The sequence below is a fragment of the Mirounga angustirostris genome, unplaced genomic scaffold (genome assembly GCF_029215605.1).
Source record: "Mirounga angustirostris isolate CCGP_5_RB_7025 unplaced genomic scaffold, mMirAng1.0.hap1 SCAF_5, whole genome shotgun sequence".
Lineage (NCBI taxonomy): Eukaryota > Metazoa > Chordata > Mammalia > Carnivora > Phocidae > Mirounga > Mirounga angustirostris.
The window spans coordinates 112582816-112593357 of NW_026991713.1; the positions used below are offsets into that span (position 1 = coordinate 112582816).

General features: G+C 34.2%; 1 protein-coding gene across 8 annotated transcripts in view; it reads left to right on the forward strand.

Moving 5' to 3' along the window:
- ZEB1 (zinc finger E-box binding homeobox 1) overlaps positions 1 to 10542 on the forward strand; it is a 185575-nt gene that overhangs the window by 24605 nt on the left and 150428 nt on the right. The gene's annotated exons all lie outside the window — the stretch shown is intronic.

The window sequence follows — 10542 nt, forward strand, 5'->3', positions numbered from 1 at the left end:
GGCATGAGAGATACGGAAGAAGAAGAAGTCTGGTCAGAGAGTAACGTTAGAAATTATAATTTGTTGAGGTGGGATTCTGGGTGACAACAAATGGTCAAGTCTTAGGAATGGAATGGAGTAGATGTTTATTATGGAAACTCTATGGGTGTATATTGTAGATGTTGAAAGATTCTGAGAATATGATAGAAGTTTTGATAGAGAGGAAGATTATGATACAGTCTTTAACAAATGAAGAGTTTTTATTGGAGATGTGTAGATGAGAAAAGAGAGTGGAATGGATGAATGTCATTTGGATAATCTTGTTGGAAAACTTCAAAAGTACTCAGAATGTAAATAGGAATGTTTAAAATTTTGCCTGGTATTGCAGCCATACTTAAGATTGAATTCTAAATGTTGCATTTCTCCCCTGCAAAAAAACCTTCCACACTCAATGTAAATTGAGTTCTCTGGGATGATTACATTATTAAATGTGGAGTAGAGCAAAATTTTGTTTGAGTTCCTAGCTGAATGGCTCACCTCTTTTTCTTTGGTAGCTGTTGAGTACACATCTCAAGGATGGTGAAAATAAAATGCACTTGCTCTTCTAAATCTTCAGCGACTGCCCAGTGCTTTGTCATTCGTTCCCAGTTCCCTTGCTGACCCTTTACCCTCTCCCTCCCCCTAGGCTCTTTTTGAATGCTTTTATTTCAAGAAGCTCTTGAGAGCTTTCTTTCTACATTACCCTTGTGGCAGAGAAAAAAGTAAAACTTACTTTAGCACTAAATTATAGTTAACATTTTAAGTTGAACATTTTCAGAATGTTTCAATAACCTAAGCAATCAATTCTGGTTCATTTTAAAAAGATTATTCAGTCTCATATTTTGTTTGCTTTAAAAGGCTCTAATTTCTTTTCATATATTTTGATAGCATTGTAATTTCTGTCCTGAATATTTTCCTTCAGAAAAATATAAAAATCCAGTAATTTATTATAAGAACATATTAAACCTAAAATTTAATTATTTATATCAGTTTAAAGCGTAGACTTTGAGTTACAGAATTTTTCATTTTGCAATTGTATAGTTATGCCCGCTTATCCTTTTGTTTGTATGTTTGTGTGTGTGTCTTTCCCACAAATTAAGTATCACCCTCTGAATGCTCTTAGGAAATTCAGAGTTAATCAAATGTTATGAAATACGTTTATATAATGAAAAGGTTGGAAAAGATGATTTCCAAGGTGCCTTCTAGAGCAGATATGCTGTGATTTTGTGGTTCTCTGCTCTGCCCACTTCAGATCTTAATAAGTAGTCACTGAAATAGTGCTAAATGACCTTTGACACAGAACCCATGAATGCTCCCAAGTATGATTTCACTTTCACCTCCTTCTTTGTAAACCTAAATGCTTGTCAAATTAGATGTGTGTTTAGATCTTTTTACTGAACGTGCCTTGAGGAGGAGAACAAAGCTTGGGGTCAACTTGGCATAATCCCCACATTTATCTTTTTCTGTTACAGAGATTTGTTGGGGGATGGGTGACAGTCCTTTCTGAGGAGAAATTGCGAGTGTAGGTGGACTCGCTGTCTTCTTCGTACTTTTCCCTGCAGCCTCACTGGGCCTTGTTGATTTCCATACATTAATAAAAGCAGACCAGGTGGATTACTGGTTGGTACCTCTGGTTCTCATTTGATCCAAGGTCTCTGTTTTAGGCACACTAACTGACAAATTAAATCACGGCACTATATTTGGAAGTATTTCACTTTTCCATTATCAATAAACTAGATTAGATTGTCTCACAGGAGTTAATACCATATGAGGTTTTTCATGTGTTCATGTGTATAGTATATATTAAAATATTATTTTTGTGTTTTTCTCTATAAATTTTATAAATGCCAATTTGTCAACTCTAATGTATAAAATACTTAAATATACATATACTTAAATAATTAGTATTAACTTTGTATTTTAACTTTATAGTAATGAAAACTGAAAATTCTTGGATCTTATTCTTTTACACTTTCTCATTTAGGTTCTGATAATCTGTTTGAAAATTAGGAAAATGCTTAGGCTTGCATGACTTTTAATAGACACTACTACATCTCACTGGTTGTAATTGATTAGAAGCTGTGAACAGTCATTAATTGTTCAAATATAAGAAGGTTGTAGGAGACCATATGACAAAAGAACTAGTTACCTTTACAATTTGTTCGCTGCACCTCAGGCACTTTGTTTCAGAAGAAAAGCTCGATTCAGTGCCTTGGGTGAAAAGATCCTTACCTCCTTTTAGATGAGGATTGTAGGAAATTTCCTGATAAATTGGACATTTCAACTTGTTCAGCATTATTTTGAACACACTGAGCTGGAGTCGTGAAATGGTTGAGAACTTAGCTAATTCATTTTTTGGGTTGTTTTGCTGAATGAGTGTTTAGTGATTAAAGCTTATGGCCTTTTTACAGATTTAGTAAAGAAATGTTGAAACTGTTATTAATGAAATGTAAGTAAATTACATGGAGGTGATGTCCAATAATTTTGATATTTTAGAACATAGAAAATCAAAGTATTTAAAGATTTGTCTAGATTTGACTAGGAGAAGATGTTTTCTACCAGAACTTGTTTTGATTTTAATAATTTGAGGGAGGGGGGAAGTGAGTTGTGAAGGTGGTTAAGCCCAGATTAACCACTAACATGCTAACATACAAATCCATAGGCATTTCACGGAACCATTTAGGCATTTTTGTTGACTGGTCTTTTCATTTACAGACCTCTGAAATCATTCCATTTATCTATAAATTCATTTAGCTAAAGATTAAAACAGATTGTGATAAATGAAAACAATTTTAGGGGGTATTATTTAATATAAGTTCCATTAAAGCTATTTTAATTAGAAACACTAATTTCACCTTTCAGAATTGTTTCAGTTATAGGAAAGTAGAGTGATAACCTAAAATTAATATTTTTCTCTAAGTTTGTCACATTCTTTAGCTAATATGGTGGATATGGATCTGGTATGCTTTAAGTTGTCCGGCTGTACAAAACGACTCTCTAGAAGCCTTGATGTTTCCCAAAAAATGTATAAAGTCAAAACAAAAAATCTTAACACCTTTTATGGGAGAGAAACCCTGTTGTGGGTTATGGCACTCATTTTGACTAAGCAGAAGACTGTAGGAACTAGTAGTCTTAAGAGGAAAGTGACCAAAAGAGGCTGTTAGCAGAGACCTCATTCATTCATAGGAATCATCATTTAACCAGGGAAATCAGCTTCTCTAGATCTTAAAGGAAGGTTTTGAAATGCTGGGAAATGCAGACTGTCAGAGAAAGGTGAGAATGTTTTCTTTTACTCTAAATGCCTTACCACTTTTGAAAAGGATTTGAAAAAGACTGAGAGAAATGAAATAAAAATTTTTAAATTGGAAAGGGACTTAAAGAAATCCATTTGGTCTAGTCATTTTATGGAAAGGAACTGAGCAGCTCAAACAGTTACGTGATTTGGTATAGATCACAGAGGTAGTTTGAGGTGCAAGTTACAATTTCCTCACTGGGTGTAGTTGGTTAAAAGTGTGAATGGTCATTGTTAAAATGTAAGGAGGTTATAGAGGACCCTATGACAGAAGAGCTGCTACTTTACAGTTTGTTCACTGCACCTCATCCACTTTGTTTCAGAAGGAAAACTGTTCGGTGACTTGTGTGAGAGATTCCGACCTTCATACAAATGGGAATTAATCGGAAATTTCTTGCGAACTTGGGTGTTTCAGCTACGTCAGGGTTATTTTTAGGAACCAGACAGTTTTTCAGAATCCTAGTTAGGAAGACTTACTAGCAAGAGTGTAGAAGAATTGTTGATATATGGAAACCTTAGACCCAAAATAAAGATAGAATGATGGGAGTTTATTACTTAAAATTTGAATGAAACGATGCCCTTTTGAGATGTTTTACCAGTTGTTCTTAACAATTTATCTTAAATGGGTTTGAGAGTAATACTGTTTCTTTTGACAAAAAATAAATATATAAATGTAACTTTTGTATATCCATTTTCTTTTCTCTTTTTGAGGTAGATAAGGCATTTTAATGTTTTTAATCTAGTATGTCTTGATAAGTCAAGAACAAACCACTTATTGAAGAAAGTAATGAAATAGTAACTAAAAGAAGAAAAATCCTTTTAGGAAAAAAATAAACATTTTTCACTGTCTTTTTATCTGGTTATAAAAAGAAGCTTTTATGAGCTTAATGAATCTTGTCAACTTTCACATAAGTCCCATTTGTGTCCTATTTCTGCCACATATCATACATGTTCAATAATGTCAGTTATCACGTCTTCTTTCACTATAGGTTACAGAATAAATAAATGTGTTATCAGACCTTTGAGTCTTAAATATGAATATCCTTTGCACTTTTTTTCTGTACTGCCTGGTTGGTGATAGATACACAAAATATTTTTCTGTCCTTGGACTGTGCCTCTGCTAGTTCAGCCCCTAAAAACAAGATTTACAGATTTTTTAGAGTGAGATTTTTTTTTTTTGAAGATTTTATTTATTTATTTGACAGTGCGAGAGAGCACAAGCAGGGGGAACAGTAGAGGGAGAGGGAGAAGCAGGCTTTCCGTGGAGCAGGGAGCCTGTTGTGGGGCTTGATCCCAGGACCTGGGATCATGACCTGAGCCGAAGGCAGACGCTTAACCATCTGAGCCACCCAGGTGCCCTAGAATGAGATTTTTGAAAGGCCTCTATTGAGGATCATTTAGAAGCTTTGGTATTTAGTGTTTTAATAGTTAATAGTGCTTTAGTAACTTTAAAAACATTTCTCAAATCACTTGGAAGATACTCCAGTTCTTTTAAGTAAAATGCAGTTCAGCTTTAGATAAGGAGAGTCTTGAAGTTTTACTTGGGGTTTAGGAAATTCATTTTACTTCCAGTCTAAAGTGATTATCACTGCAGGTTTTTGTTCCCTATTAAAGCACTAGAGAAAATGAATTGTGCACTGCCAATTAAAAAAATAAGGCAAATGTATTTCATAGAGAAAGATCATTTTCTCTCCCTTATAACCTCTTCTTATTTAAAATAAGATTCCTCTCTGGGCGCCTGGGTGGCTCAGTTGGTTAAACGACTGCCTTCGGGCTCAGGTCATGATCCTGGAGTCCCGGGATCGAGTCCCGCATCGGGCTCCCTGCTTGGCAGGGAGTCTGCTTCTCCCTCTGACCCTCCCCCCTCTCATGTGCTCTCTCTCATTCTCTCTCTTTCAAATAAATAAATAAAATCTTTTAAAATAAAATAAGATTCCTCTCTTATTTCTGTCCAGCTTAATGTAATAGAATGAATGTCACTCAATGAAGAGCTAAGGATTTTTTAAAAGATTTTATTTATTTATTGAGAGAGCGAGAGACAGAGCATGAGCAAGGGGAGGGGCAGAGGGACAGGGACAAGCAGACTCCCTGCTGAGCAGGGAGCTGGACTCAGGACTCAGTCTCAGAACCCTGGGATCATGACCTGAGCTGAAGGCAGCCATTTAACCGATTGAGCCACCCAGGTGCCCCATAAGGTTTTGATTGAGGACATTTATCTTGCATACATTCATAAGTTTTATAAGTTGTCCCCCTCACCAAACACACAGCACCACTTAACATGGGAAAGTGCCTTTTATAACAGTACTATAAAATTTTAATAAACATTTCAAATTGCTCCATTATAGTTCTTTTAGCGGATATGCCATCTCCTCTTATTATTGGACATATATTTTCTCAAAGTTCTTATTATAAGTACCTGACATGAATATTTGTATATAAAGCTTATCTGACAATTTATCCTGAGATAGAGTCCCCGGAGTGGAATTATTGGGCAAACCCTTTTAAGCCCCACAGTACATATTGCTAAAGTGCGTTCCAAAAGGCTTTATCGGTTGATACTCTTCAATATGAATTCTAGGATCATTTTGGGAGATTGGTGAAGACATGTAGCAGAGAGCACCAGATGGTGTCTGGAAACATGGTTTCTAATCTCTGCTATGCCACACATACTAATTGTAGGCATCTGGATTAGTAACATGACTTGTGTAGACCTCCATTTCCTCACCGTAAATCTAGATGAGTTCTAAGTACTCTCCCAGCTCTGATTCTCATTCTGTGGGGGGAAAAAAAAAGAGTTTAAACAAGGATCAGTGCTGACATCTGACCAGGTGATTTGTCTGAAAGGAAAGCAGAAGCAGGGTGAATCAGATGTACCTGGACCAGGGAGGGAGCTAGGCCAAATGACAAGACATTTGGTTTACTATTCAGGTATTTTATCTGAAGAAGAATACAGTCCAGTCAAATTATAGACACTTCTGTTGAGACTTAGGGATTTTCAAACGATTTTAAATAGAGAATGAAAGTATAAGGAGATGTGTATGTAAGTTTTCAAAAGAAGTTGTGTTCTATGTGGGTTATAGGTAACAAAATGCCTTAATCCAAGCCAAAAAAAGAGAGGGAGGTTGTTAAAGATTCAGATATTAACACAAAAGGCAAAATATTTTCATATTTCCAGACTAAATTGTTTTGTGATGAGAAAGGGGGGCAAAAATTCTGCGTCATCTCAAATATATAGGAAAAGGTGACAGGTATAGATTAAACCTGATTATTTCTCCTTTCAGGAAGCAAGTACTTTATCTCTGCCTTTAGTCAAAGACTTAATCTCTATTAATAATTTAGGCAACTAAACATCATTAATGGTTGTGAGGGAAATCCAACTCTAGCTTGGCTATCCTTATCAAGAACCAGACTACCTTCCAGAGATTTCTGTAAAACAGATCTCAATGACATTATCACCAGCAGAGAAAGGTTTCCTTGAAACAGTTTCAGATACTTAATTATTAAGCAAACATGAATAGTAGTAATAATAAAAATGTTGATAGATGAGAATTTTTGTAATTAGCTTCCCTAAATTGAAAATAACAAAAATAGTTTAATTCCTAATATCTTGTGATGAAAGTTAACTGATTTTTTGTCTGTTTTAAAAAAATTGACACTTCTCGTCTGATTTATAAAACTTATAAATTAGAAATATAAATTATTCTGTAAAAACATAACTTATAAAGTTAAAATGTTTTTAATTAGAAAAAATCAAGTTTGCTAAATAGTGATAGTTTTTAAACCTTATTAGTCTTTGAGTTCACTCTTTACAGTTCCCTGATAGATTGTTAGAATTAGAAATAGTGAGTTCATTGCCTGACTGAATAAATAATTCATATGGCAGAAAAGCGGCTTTTTCTTCTTCCCCAGTTCTTTTCTCCCCCATTATATTCACTTTCTCTCTTTTAAAAGGATCCTTTGCAGCCAAAGAGTAACTGTGTGAATGTGCAAGGGCTTCGGCATCGTTGCAGCCCTAGTGTTAGCTGAATATCTGGGGTCAACCTAAGAAAATGAAGAATGTGTTTTAAATGTATATTCTCTAGTAGCAACTGAAAAGATACATAGTAGTTATAAATCATTAGACCTTACCCTTATGGTAAAGTTGCCTTGGGAGTTTCTTTTAGCAAAAGACATGTTTCTTTTTGGATATAGTCATAGTGTCTGCCTCAAAATCAAATTGAGTTTTAAAATTGAGTACATCACTGAATTTCTTCTAGTTTTTCAGAAACCTTTTTACTAGATTAAATGACATGGAGTAAGTCTGGTAAAACGTGAGATTTTTTAAATTCTTCACATGATATTTTAGAATTCTTTATTTTCCAAGGATGATAAGATTATATTAAATATTTATGTGAAATTCCATTTTTCACTTTTTATTATAGCACCAATGTAGGAATTATGCCAGATTATTTTGTCTCTGCTGTTTAAATCACAAGAGACTCAGTGTCATATTGGATCAAAGCAGTTGTCTATCCTAATAATCTCTTTGATAATGACACCACTGAAGATGATGGGTATTTTTCATAAATCAACTACATTCTTATTTTTTGTAATAAATTAGCATCTGATATCCTTAAGAGATATCTAAAAGTATTTCTTGAAATTTGTCTGTATTCGGCATATTTCATGGTATAACAATCCTTTTATATAATAGAAATTTAGTGTAAGACAGTGAAGACTTCTATCCACTGGAAATATTTATGAATATTTGATATTTTATGGCTTCTCCAGTTTGTTAATACTTTAGTTCTTCTTTGAAGAAGTTTCTGAATAAGATAAAATATTATGTTTAGCATAATTCAGTGCTGCATATTTTATTGTATCCTGTTCTTCATGTGATGGTAATCTATAATACTTAGGCTAATAAATCTGATCTGGATTATCTATTTTGATATAACCAAAGTCTTCTCTGTTGCCTATTTGCCTTTCTTTTCTTTAACTTAAAGTGATGCCTTCTTATTTTCTTATTTTAAGACTTAGTGATTCAATGTTAACTTTATCCATAAATAGTCCTTGTGATTTTATGACACATTATGATTTTAAGCACTAAACCACATTTTTTTTTAATTTAAACTAAGTGTAACCCTTAGTAATTCTTAAAACTTAGGCTTTACCATTGTTTTTCAGAATTCTATTTCATTAGTCACAGAAACCAAATATTTTTGGTTTTAATTTGCCATCTAAGTGCTGACACTGGTATTGTTGAAATATATTTCTAAGGAGAATAGTATTTCACATATCAATTGCTGCATAACAAACCACCCCAAGGTTTAGTGGCTTGAACACCAGTAATTTATTATTTATCATTTTAAGCGTTGACTGGGTGAATCTTCTGCCTTGTATGGTCTTTGTTGTGGTGCTAGGAAGGCAGGGTAGTCTCAAATGGCCCCCTCACATGACTGGCAATGGATGCTGGTTGCTGGTCCCTGGTCCTTAGTTCTCCTTAAGGGTGCTTCTCTGTGATGTTAATTGGGCTCCCTCACAGTAAGATAGCTGGATTCCAAGAAAGAATGTTCTAAAAGGTAAAGACAGAAGCTGTGTAGCTCTTCTAAGGCTGAGATTCTGGAGTTTCCCAGAATCACTTCTGCCCATTCAGTTGGTCAAAATAGGTCACAAGACTAGCCCAGATCAAGGGGAGGGGCAATAGGTTTTATTTCTTGGTGGGGGAATAAGAGCAAATGGGATGGGATATATTGTTGTAGCCAACTTTGGAAACAAAATCTATCACAGGGGAATAGAATTTTTTTTCTGAATTTGGCTGTTTGCATTACCACATTTCACAAACTGGTATAGTCAGGCACATAGGATTGTAAGCTGACTTTATACTAGAATTCACTATTTTCACAGCTGTACATAGTTATGTTAACATCACATGATAATTTAGCAGTTAAATGAGATGATTTGTTTGGAAGTACGCAGCATGGAGCTGGAAATTTAGTTATTCCTCTCCCACCCTTTTCCCATGTCCTTCATATTTAATTAATATATATATATTTGTGATGATAGTACCTAAAAGTATGTTTTTAATGACAAGTCATAATTTATCTAAAGTCTTAACCAGTCTTATCAAGGCATATTGATAGTTGCACTCTGAATAAAGTTTATAATGATCATATAATATATAGATCTTCTATCTATTTCATGCAAAGTTCTTTATAAACTGTCCAAATGGGCTATTTCTAGCATAATGAACTGCTGGTTGGTAGAAAAGTTTAAACAAATTGGGTGTCCTTATTTGCTGTAGTTCTACATTCTATTCTGCCTTCAATTTTGCAGGTAAGTCTTGTGACTCTTCCTAAGCTGCCTTTTTAGGTCATCTTCCAGAATTTGTTTATGACCTAATGTATAATAAGTCCTTTGCATAGAGATTAACAAACTGAATCAGAGAAAGAAGTCTGAAGAGATATATAATTTTCCAGTGGTCATTTATAAGAAGGGCATAGAGATACTATACTTTCTTTGCTCAAGAGAGCAAAGAATTGTTCTTGGTACTAATTGTTAAAGGTTTGATTCTGTTTGAGTCAGCTGTTGTTAGTCACCAGTGCCACCAACCTGTCATATTGTCAGTACATAGTTTTGATCACCAGGTGAGCAAGTCCTAGAAAACTAGTACTGCTTGTATAAAAATAAGTGAAAGCCCGTGTCCTGTTTTGCTCTTAAAGGTCGGGTTGAGGAGGATATTGATTTGGCTTTAAACAATATCTACAAAGACACAAATAAAATATCACATTAAATATAACAGACAATTGAAAGAATGGAGATAAAGGAAGAATTTTTAGACAGTAGTAATGATTAGATATTAAAATAGAATTCCAAGGAGAATATTTGAAAGAATTGGACATATAACGGTGTTATGGATTATGTGGGAAGTGCTGAAAGTGAGAACAGGACAAAAGAAGTGGAGTCAGTTTTGTCAAGTCTATCTACTAAAAGGGGGAATGTTTCATTTCGTCTAAAAAATTAGTAACATTAGAATCTTGTTTCATCTTATTTTTAAGCCCTGACTTTATAAGTAATTTTTGGAGAAGCTTTTAAGTTTTATGTAAAGCATTATCTTTTGTATACAACACACAATGGACACCTTTAAAACTACCTATTTGTGTAGCACTTAATTTGCAGAACATGTTCATGCATATTACTGTATTTGCTTAATTCAAAGAAATCAGCAATTGTAAGGCACATCCTTTGATTTA